We start from the raw sequence: 12194 nt of genomic DNA on the forward strand, positions 1-12194 counted from the left end.
CTATTGCATGTTGCATGTCAAGACACAAATGAATTGACTGTCTTCGATTAGCCCCGTGTCTATTTAGGGGTAAAAGCAATCGGCAATCAGTGATTGCAGATGTCTGAAAAATATGTTTGTTTTTTAATCTGTTATTAATATATATCAACAATAAATACTCATATATTGCATATATGTTTTAAATTGGATGGCAGTGGTAGTGGTAGTGCAGTGGTAAATGGATTGTACTATAGCACTTTTCTAGTTGGATTGACCACTCAAAGCGTTTCAAACAATGTCACATTCACCCAATCACGCACACGTTGATACAGCACTTATTCTAAACACATTCATACACCGCTGCACACACACATCAGGGTAATTTGGGGTGCCCAAGGATACTTTGGAGTGCGGACTGGAGGAGCCGGGGATCGAACCACTGACCTTCTGGTTGGTGGGCCTACCTCCTGAGCCACAGCCACCCTGTTAGCGCTGTCACCTACCAGCAAGAAGGTTCTGGGTTTGAGCCCGGGGCTTTTGTTTGTGAAGTTCGCATGTTCTCACTGTGCCTACGTGGGTTCTCTCTGGGTACTCCAGCTTTTTAGTGACTCTAAATTGCCTGTAGGTGTGAATGTGAGTGTGAATGGTTGTTTGTCTATATGTGTTGGCTCTGCAATAGACTGGCGATCCATACAGGGTGTGCCCTGCCTCTCAACCAATGACAGCTGGGATAAGCTCCAGCCCCCCTGCAACCCTTAACGGATAGGCGGTATAGATGATGAATGAATTAATGTTCTAAATTAAAGGGGCTATTTGTAAGTTTTCTCTGCCACTGAATATGTTTTTTTTTTTTTTACCACAAGCGGGTGGTGGTGATGGTCGCTTGCCAAGAGCTTCAGCCATCATTGTGCAATACAAGAGGTTATAATATGGCCTCTGAGCAGTGCTACCTCCTCAGGGCAGTCTGGACACAACAGTGAATCACTATTGGAAAGTGACGGGCTGGTCAGTGATACAACTAGAAGCAAGAGATCCTGGTGAGTAAACGAATGAAGTTTGATGCAGCACTTGCAATGTCTCTTCTTCTATACAACTAAGTATACAATTGCTAATGCTAATGTTGGATATTTGGCAATAGCAAAACTTATAAATAGCTCCTTCAAATAATTTAGAAACCATATAAATCAGTTTACACAAGGCTAAAATAGCTCAGCCCATTACAGCCTCCTCATATATTACTGTAGATTCCAATATAATGGTAATTATCCATGAGAGGGAAATTAATTTGAAAAGAAAGTCTTTGACAGTTCAGGTTTGACAAGCACCACTTGGTCTCAAACTATAGAGGTGACTGTTGAGGATACAATATACCCAGCTATTCAGTTGCATGGCTGCCTACACCACTCTAGTCACATAGTATATTTAAACATTAATGTACCCAGACTGTCTCACATTACAGTGTTTCCTCAGTTGCAAGTGACTATGCTCAGTTGGTGCTGAACTGAAACATTTTTAGCCAGACTTCTTCTATCTGGATACACAGAAAAATAATCTTCAGCATGCTGATAAGCCAAGTCTTTCCCTTGTCTGCCCCTAAGCCAAATGAAACAAGCAGACTGTCGCTGACCGCTGATTCCCAACTTCTTCAAAGCAACAACAGCCATGGCATCTGCATCACCCCCAACCCCTCCCCCTCCTTTCAAAACACACACAGACATCTTGGAAATTCTGGACAGAGTGATGATTGTTTCCTTTTTATTAAATGTTTTTTCACTTCACCCCTCCCCATCTCTCTATTTTATAGCTTTTGGACTGGAACACTGTGCCTCTTGTTGCTTCATGGGGGGTTTGACCTGGATACAACAATGTTTACTCAAAGCAATTGTGTGTGTGGCTTGTTTTTTAATTTGTGAGGGCTTGTTTTTGCATAAAACTGTATTTGTATTTTACTGTATCTTCTGTGTGTGTGTGTGTGTGTGTGTGTGTGTGTGTGTGTTTGCTCTGGTGTGTCTGCTATATGTCTGCACTGTTGCGTGCTTCTAAGTCACTGTAGTAGTCATGTGCTTTTTGACTTGTGGTCCTGGCCTGGGGATGACACCCTTCCATTCATGTGATCAGTGACAGTGGGCTGTGTTGGTACTCTGTAGGAGCCTCAGGCTTCAGTGGAGAAGATATACTCATATATCAGACTGACAGAAATAAACTCTCTGAAGCCAGCAAAGTGCATCAGTCTCCAAAATAGTTTTAAATAATGGCCATGATATTGCCCTCCCTGTGGTGAGAAGCAAACAGTCAAATTCCCAGCCACACTAACTACACATATTTTGCCTTGCGTGCAGTAGACCCTCTTAAATTGATCTTAGTGAAGATCTTTAAGTAACCTGGCAGAGCCGATGAAGTTGCAGCTTTAGTGATTTAGCCCAGAAAACACAGAGTCTGTCTTTATCTGAAACATTTTATTCTAAGTAGAAAACAGTGCCAAGTAACACTTGAGTTACAGCTCCTGATCTTGTATATCCCAGAGGCGATGGGCAGAGAGTGACACTCACTTTAATGTGCTTAATTGAGTCCCACAGGTGTCTTACATGCAGAAAAGCATTTTATTGTGAAATCTGCTAAATGTTGGTTGTAATGTTATGGTTTTGTTTGTTTGTTTTGTTTTTTGTTGAAGTTGAAGTGAAAAAAATAGAAGTTGCTGCCTGAGTTAAACACACTTACCTCTCACACACTCCCCTGAGGATAATGTACTCATCAGCATTTTTATTAGCTTACCCTCTATTTGCTTTAAGGATTAAATACGGTCACAGTGAGAACTAAACAAACTATTACTGCATGCAAATACACAAAACAAAAACACAAAACAAAAACAAACAAAGAAAATGTCTTCACCAATTCAACAACACATGCAGAATATTTAGAAAAAAAAAACTGCAAAGCAGGAGAGTACAACCAAATACAGACATGCAACACAAACAAGCTACAGAAAACAACCAAATACAGAAAATGATCAACCAGACAAAACACAAGCAATTACTTTAATTTTCGTGGCATTCTATGCAACTTTGCAGTGCTTGTGTTTATGCAACACATTTTTGTATCAGGTTGTGTTTTCTCACTTTTTGAATTGCTGATCACAGGGATCAGAGTTCAAGCAGGCCATTAGTCTGTCACAAGAGCTATGTCATGAAAGCTGTGGATTTTAAACAATTTAATCATGAACTTATACCCTGTAATTATGCTACAGTGAAAAAGCGGTGGAAAGGTACATCTTTATTTCACAGCCAGCCCACATACCCTGACTTACACTGTGAAAAGAGAACTTTTTCTCTCATTTTCAATGTTTTTCCTGGCCTTATGTGTACTGTCAACAAAATGTAACAGCAACATCAAGATTGACCTGTACTTTGTTGTATTAATGAATAGCACAATATCCTTTACATACTGTATGTTGTCCAATAAATCTTACTTACATTGTATTATTTTACACACACAAAGTTAGCCTATTGTTTTGTTCCCAGCAACATACATAATGTACACTATACTAATTATGATAAGTACTCCATATTAACACATTGTTTTGTTTTGAAAAATGCAAATGCAGTATCTAAAACAACTTATTAATCTTTAAAGGGAAAAATAGGACATGATAAAAAATCAAATACAAACTTATTTACACCACAACTTGCAACTGTTAGTCACAGCCTGACTGGAAAACCACTGTGGATAATTACTGTGGATCAGATTTCTTGGTGTGGGGAGCAGTTGTCTTGCGTCTTGTGATCTCTGAAGAGATTAGTGTGCACCTTAAACTGAATCAGAATACAGGCTGCAGGTTCTTGTGAAGAGAAAACAGTGCAATGCATGCACCTGTGTGGGTATGTAAATTAGTATCGCAATTAAAGTGTTACATGCTCATCCTAGTCATCCAGTTGGCCTGTCTGTTGAATGTATGAACTTGCCGGTTCTTTCGAACAAGCTGGGCAGTTCCTAATTCCTCCATGATTCACATACCGATTAACTCCCTTCCTAAACACGCCCTGTTTCTCCTAGTGCACTGTTTTTTGCAGGAAAGCCAGACTCCAACACTTGATATGTTCCAGCTACAGTGTCTGTGTTTTTGCACAAAATTCAACTTGAAAATGTTGGCGGCATCAAGTTACCCTGCCACACTAAGACACACTTCAGTTCAAGGACCCTGGTCAACACATGCTTTAAATTTCTTAAGACTGATGGAGTACTGCAAGATCACGAAGCCTTCATAATACATTTCTGATTATAAACTATAACAGATGGGGAAATATCATGGACTCTACTGCCTTTACTTAAGAATTTATTAAATGTGAGTAATGGCTATAGAGTCGAAAATAACATACTTTGTGTCTCTGAGCAATGTGACAAATTCCTCTCCTGTTTCTGAAGGTGATTTGGATCAGCTACAGTTGAATGGACAAGATTCAACACATATATATGTTCATTTGTTAGCCAGATTAATTTTCACACTGAGATGCAATGGTTTCACAGAGATAATTAAATTGTACTCCTATACCTAAGTTGTTAGACTGTACATTCACTGGTTATGTCAATATTGGTATAAGCAGACAAGGCCTGCAGGAGATACTACAGGAATGCTGCTGAAGCTTATTTTCACAGGCTTTTTTTTTACCTGACTGTTCCAGAAAAAAATTTAAAACTAAAAGGCCACAGAAGGGGGGAAACAGAGCTGTCTGATTATGATTCATACACAGCAAACTTCCTTGAGAATATCATACCAGTCTTGGAGGAATAAATAATCCAGCTATCATAAAAACATCTCTTCACTGAGAGCTGCAATTTACAGTCGTATCTACATCGTAAATGTGTCTGAACTCAAAGCAACAAACAACCTCCCTCCCTGGGAAACTGGATTTTTAATGTCTACTGGGTGATGCATAACTGACAGCTGGGACTCCACATTGTAGAACTGGAGTATAGACAAAGTGTAGCTGTGTCAGACCTACTACTTCCTCTCTTGTGATTTTCAGAGGTTCATTGCAGTCTGTTAGTATCATGTTGATAGGTTTATGGCTCATAACAAACAAAGCATTATATCTGGAAGAGAGATGGCAACAAGTTCATGTGACATGTTTAAAATTGAAGGAAGTGCAAAGTTGACAATTCACTCCATAGGGCACTGCAAGTGATAAGTGCTCATTTTTCACTCTGGACTCTTTTAAAAAGCAGCAGACGTACTGACTTTGTGGTCCTGGGAACCATGAGAGGTCTAATCAGCAGCTCAATGGCCCAATAAAAATAATGATTCACTATTACTGCATTCGATTGTTGTTGTGTGTATAAGAATTCATAATGTGGACACATTTTTCACTGGCCTTTGTTGTTTTTCTTCCTACACTTTAAAAATCAAAAGCTGCAATATTCACATTATAAAATAATCACCCCTCAATCGTCTTAGGTATAATATGACATTAAAAAGGGTCCCTGTGTAACATGGTAATTGTTTTCATTGCCATGTGTCAGTGACCTCTAAAATGCTAACAATACTATGGCCATGAGTCATCGTTATCATTCTTGTCCATGATAGGCATGCTGCAGTAAACAATGCCCTGCCCCCTACCTCTTTCCAAGCGCACCTTGGTATTTGCGTGGCCAGGCACACATGTAGCACATCCATCCATTCATTATCTATACCGCTTATTCTGTTAAGGGTCGTGGGGGGGCTGGAGCCTATCCCAGCTGTCATTGGGCGAGAGGCAGGGTACACACCATATGGAACTTGTAGCACACTTACTTGGAAACAGTGGGTCGGCTCAAATATACAGCAGGGAGCAGATAACGGTTCTTTTAAATCAATATTATGTGACCACTTCACCTTACAAAATCATTTTGACAGTACACTGACTCATAATAGGGAGAATTACACCTGTAACTTTGGTGAGTGGGTATGATGTCCCGCGAGAACTGTGTAACTGACTGATAGGCAGTGGTTTAAACCCCCAAAATCAATCCCAGCAAATTCAAAAGAAATGCCGAACTGTAGGATCAGTTAAAAAGACTCAGAAGTCATTAAAAACCAGCATTCATCTCCCGCTGTTGCTCAGCAAAAGTTACATTGTGTTGCTTTAAATATCACTGTGATGCTGTATGAAATTGAATTATTCGAATGTTTAGTTCAGGCTAGGTTTGCCTTTTTTGCACTGAAAATAACTGCTCGCAATCAAAATAATTGCCTGCTCCATCTTCATATTGTAATCATAAACGTGATCCTGGTGTGTACTGATGTTACACTCATAAAACCCACACAGTCTCTGTAACATCATAGTTGTGATCACAGTGTCAGGTCTGTATTATGATTAAAAATGCAGAGGTCCAGGTGTTACTTTGGCCAGACTCATTTAAAAAAAAACAAAAAAACAACTGACTTGAGGAATTTATCTGCATTGAGAGAGTTTTAATTGATTTGCAATATTTCATGAGATTGTGCGTTGTTTTCAGTCAGTATCAAATAGGCCAGTTGATTTGCATAAAACTGCAGAGTAACAACTGCAGACACACAACAGTAAAGGAAAGGTCTACCGTGCACCAAGATACCAAACTGGTGCACACGAGGAAATAACCTCAGTCTGTTATACAGGAAAATACTACTTTACGTTTCACAGCATGTTTCTGCAATAAGTTGATTATTTGGAAAACATTGTTTATACTAAGTATATTAAAACATATTCACAGAAAAAAACAATTAAAAAAATCTTTCTTATCTTCCCATTTCTCCTGAAAAGGCCCTTTTAATGCTGACATCATAATTCTGTCACAATGTTAGCTGAAGGCAAAACAGAGGAAAAGGATGCAAACGCAGATCACCTCAGAGTAGTCGGCCACATAACCGAGCAAAAATGTTATCTCGCTGTGTTGTTGGGTGCCAGAATTGAGGGAGTAAAAGGTCTGAGTCATTTTTACTCACATACACAGATACATGCACACAGGACACACAGACACACAGACAGGCATAGCAGTTATGGTAAATAAGGCCTTCTCATATTGCACCAGAGCATTGTTACTTCTTCAACAATTTTGTACATGACCGTTCAGGACGTAGTTGTAGGCACAGAAAGATTTATATGCCCTCAGTTTCTCTTTAATGTACATGCTTGGTTTCTTTTTCAGATAGGTGTAAATGTCTGGCCTGTAGTCTTGTCAGATTGTCTGCTCATTAGCATATATGGGTTGGCCAGTTTGGTCTCTCTAGTTAATGTTAATTTTTTCAAGTAACACTCATTGTGAAGAGTGATTGTTTGTACATATGCAGATAAACTTGCATTTTCTTCAGCCATTGCTAAACAAAATAGCCAACGAAACTTGCTCGTTAGTGTTTGCTAAAATGTGTAGGGAGATGTTTTGCCTCCATCCTAGCTCCACCCACAAAAAAGTCAGAAAGTTTACCAACAGAAAAAAGGGGTCCATAATCCAACTAACCACTATTTATATAAAAACAAGACTAAGAGGCTACAGCCATGCTAGCAGAACTGTGAGGATGCATTTGGGCACCAGTGGTGGATAATGTCAGAATGCTAACATGCATCCTTTAAGTCACAAGATTAATTTTGATCTCTTTTACCTACACTTGTTAATGGCCAGTATTATATTTTTGCTAAGATTTTATATAATCAATAAACACCCTTTAAAATCAGGCTAGTATAAAAATCAATAACACAATATTCTACCCACAAATGATAACCAGAAGCAATATAACGCCCATGGATTTTAACGTTTCAGTCAGAGTTCACCTGCTATGACCAGCAGCTTATTGGTGGCTGGTCAGCAAAGGCCTAACGGGTCTAATAGGCTCTCTGTTATCCAGAGCTTCTTTGGTTTAATGATCATTGTGAGTAGAGCTCTGTTCATTGAGGAGATCCTCAAATGTTTCTCAAAACATTTGAGCATAGTTTCTGGCTGGGATCCTTTCTGAATCTTTCAAGATTCTGTCATGTCATTTATAGTGTTTGTTATAACCAATATTGTCTCTAGTTTGTAATCCCTAGCACTCTCACATCATCCTCCCACCAGTCTTCATGTCAGTTTCTTTGTTTTTTCATCAACATTGTGTGCACCAAATTTGTTTGACTTCCATTGCTTTGTTTTTCATCTTTCTGTGTGTGGTGCTTTTGCTCTGAATACCATAGCGTTCTTTTGTTAACCAGGATGTGCCTGTGCCCTAACACAACACTTCCATGCTTTATTTTTGTCCTAAAGTCAAATTATGGACACTTCAGAAGCCCAAGTGCCCGCAAAGTGACCTTCTGGTCAGCCCTGATGCCCTCTGGTCGGCCTGTACCACTCTGTGGTGACCTTTGGGAACAATGAAACATAACTCTAAACATAACTTCAACCCTGTGCGCAGTATAGTTTTTGCCTCAACCTCTTGGGGAGTCTATGCATACCACCTCTGTTTTTCAACCTCTCTACTGTCAGCATTACAGGTTCTATTAACCTGATTTTTTATTTGGATCATAAAATGCAGTGACACAGATAACTGGCATAACCACAAGCACAGAGATGTATGTTAATTTTGCTTTTAAAAGACATAACAGTCACTGTTTTCTGAACTGTAATGGAGTCCGTTCAATGAAACTGAGGCAAAAACATGTCTGTGGTTTGTGCATTTTGGCACATTCTGATTAACAAAACAAAAGCTGTGTTTTAGTTATGTTTAATGAGTAACAGACAAAGTGAGAACTAATCTAACCCTTCACAGGCATGAACATAGAAACTCACTTCCACATTTACACAGCAATTAGCAGGGTTAGTGGGAAATGAAACAAAAACACTGCCACAAGTCTGAGGGTAGGCATGAATCCAGGGGGCACGGCTACAAAACTTTTATTGTGAAGAAGCTGCAGGCATGTGATGTACATGGAAGTGTTGAGTTAGCCAGAGGTCTGGCTTAAAGCCTGACAAAAGCTGGTCTAAATCTAGTTATTTTTCTCTCTCCCCTTGAGTATCACTTTGCAACACTGTAAGAAGCATCAGGCTGTTCAAAAACATAGCAGACACTGGTACATTGTACTCATCTGTTTCCTTGTAACAGAAAATACAATTTGTTCTCACCATTGCTAGCGATGCTAAGCAGCCAACTTTCTGTCACCTCTCGGTATAATCATTTACTCTTTGTTTACATATTGACTATCATGAAATACAGCAGAAATACAGTTGTCGCTTAACTTTGTTTTGTCATTTTCCTATTCTATAAACGGCAAGAAGGATCAACAGTATATAACCCAAAGAAAAGTGGGTGTATTCCATGAGTGGTGAAAATTAACCTGTTAGCTTAGTCCATAGTGAAATAGGCTACTTTTTCTCCTTTAGCATTGGTTTCTTTGCACCTTCACAGAAAATTCAGAATGTTTGCATTTTGCTTCTCTTTAGTAGTTTAGCCTTTTAATCAATGTAGAAACTTTTAGCAAGAAATTAATTCTAAATCAACTGTCTCTGTTCCTGCCTGGTGCCAGGCCCAACATATGCAGGCATAATTGCTGATTCATTTTGACTGAGGAGATGAATGTATATTTGTTAAATGCTTTTATGTGCTCATTAAATGTATTTTAATACCATTTTAATTGTTAACATGTGTTTAACAAACACTTCTGTATTGGTGTTAACAAAAAATCTCTGTCCTAGCCACACACTGTCAGGCAGAGGTATCACCCATTATTCATCGCCAAACACTCCACTCTCAATTGGCCAAGCACAGACCAACTCATAAAGTGGACTGGGATCAGATTTGCAGAAGGCTATGATAAACATGGCTGCCGGATCAGTAAGACCTTGTGTGGATCATAACATACATGTACAGCTACATTCACAGTTCATACTGCTCATCCAGCTCTGAGCACAACTCCACCCTGACAGTAGCCACACTGTCACTCCCTCACTCTCGCTTGCCCACTCACTTACCCCGCTAAAGTTGGCCTTTAGCACATTTCCTATAGAGTGTATCAGTCCTGCATTAAATCATGAATTCCACTATATGCAGTATGTTGCATGCATGTCTGCACAGTGTTATATATTGAAGGTTGGAATGGCCTGTGGAAGAGCCTAATTTGACATTCTTCCATGGGGCCCTGGCATCACACCTGCATGCAGTTGTGTGGCAGCAACAGCAGTGGAATATAAATTATACAGCAGATGTGAGCAGTATTTGTGTAAAATGTATGTTGAGTTGTACATGGTACTAAAACCAGTGATTACAAACCATAGATGAAAGAAAGCTGGCGTCCTCCAAGCACTGGCTGTGGGGAAAATAGATACACACCTGGCTGCTAGGACATAATACATCACTCATGATTGTGAAAGAGTTTCATGGACTGCACTGCATTTCAGAGTAAGTGCAACAAAAGGGACTGACAATAAACAGAATACAGAAAGTTTACACTACACAGGAACCTATTACACAAGAGCTGCCCTCATTCACCTCCTATGGCACACTGGATGTTACACTGACTGTGCTCTTTACTTTTCTCCTGCTGACATTATATGGCGCCTCTGTGACCCCACATATTTTCCCCTATTGCTTCAATAAACCTGCATGTCACATGTTTTTATATATCAACAATATGATGTTTTGTTGGATTTCTTGGGTCTCTCTCTGTAAATACCTATTTTAAAGAGTATGGTCTAGACCTGCTCTATATGAAAAGTGCCTTGAGATGACTTTTGTTGTGATATGGCGCTATATAAATAAAATTGAATTGAATGTAAAAACTGAAAAACTGATTGGACCATTCTCCATTTTTATGTCCATTTATTTATTTCATTAAACATTTTAACCAATTTAATGCTTTTAATTATATCCTGGACATCAATGATAGCATTGAAGCTAATTTATTTATTGGTCTTCTCTATCCATGTTCTTTTTAGGTGACATGAGTCCACAAACATGGAACAAAGAGCATTTGTTCTGGCATCAGATTCTCTGGTACTGAGATGATGGCTCCTGAGGGGTTGACAAAATCACATGCACAAGTTTTAACAAGCCTCAGATCACTAACAAAGCTCCTCTCCCAGAATCATCCTTCCCTCTAGTACATCTCTAAATGTTGCATATTTAGTTTAGCTTTAGTTTTTATCATGCCCGCATCTTTTCATATTTTACCATCACTGAAGCAAGTCAAGCGGGACTGGTAAACAGTTTCCTGACAAACATAAAAATGACCTACCAGAGCTGTGCACTTGGAGTCAGTTGCTCTTAAATGGGCAGGTGCAGACTAACAGAGACGTTATTTAGCATGAACACAGGTATCATGTTCCTACTTCCCTCTTCCAATATCCCCACACCTTCCCCTACTCTCTCCCAGCATACAAATCATAGGAAATGCTGCGGACAGAGACAGTAAAAACTTTGTTTTGGTAGCTCAGAGGGAAGAGTGATGCTTCCTCTATCTGAACAGACAAAACATTCTAATATTAAAATCATGTATTTGTGGGTAGAGATGATGCTCTGCGTAAGGAATTTTAGCTGTTTACGCGCAGTATCTAGCATATACATCATATCCCATCATTTTGAAATGTCTTTTTCCTTACAGAGCTGCTACATTTAGATTAACATGGATGGATGACATCCAGCTTGTCCTTACCTTTGCAGAAATCTGTGATTTTGATTAATTTATTATGTTTTGGCTAAGCAACTGAAAACAACTTGTGAATAACTTGATTTATTCTTCCCATTCAATACTTGTGCCTTCGGACACACATCATTTTCTTAACTGAAATGGGTGATATTAACAGGTCATTTTCAAAATGAAAACAATAATAAATACTGAAAAAAACAAACAATAGATTCTCAATGGTGGATTTGACAACATGTTGTTGTGTTGTCACGTGTTGATCAGACAAAAATCATTTTCTGTTATCCCAAAAGACATTTATGTGAATGGAAAAATCAATGTGTGATAATTGATGGGTCTTTTACAGGAGTTAATGTTTCGAGGAAGTTAAATTAGAGATTTGGTTTCAGTGGGAAAGCCATTTGAGCCTTTAAGAGTGGTCTGTGGTACTCATGTTATGAGAAATAATTCTGGAAGATATTAAATGACAGAAGGAATCTATTCAGGCTTGACTTTATGGTTCGTATCTTTTACGGTGTTAAGACATTTTCACAACAGGCATGTTTTTCATGAATGTGCTGCTCACAGGTCCAAAAGTGTGTGATTCTGGAGGCAGCTCTG

This window comes from Lates calcarifer, linkage group LG17 (assembly GCF_001640805.2).
Source record: "Lates calcarifer isolate ASB-BC8 linkage group LG17, TLL_Latcal_v3, whole genome shotgun sequence".
NCBI classification, from domain to species: Eukaryota; Metazoa; Chordata; class Actinopteri; family Centropomidae; genus Lates; species Lates calcarifer.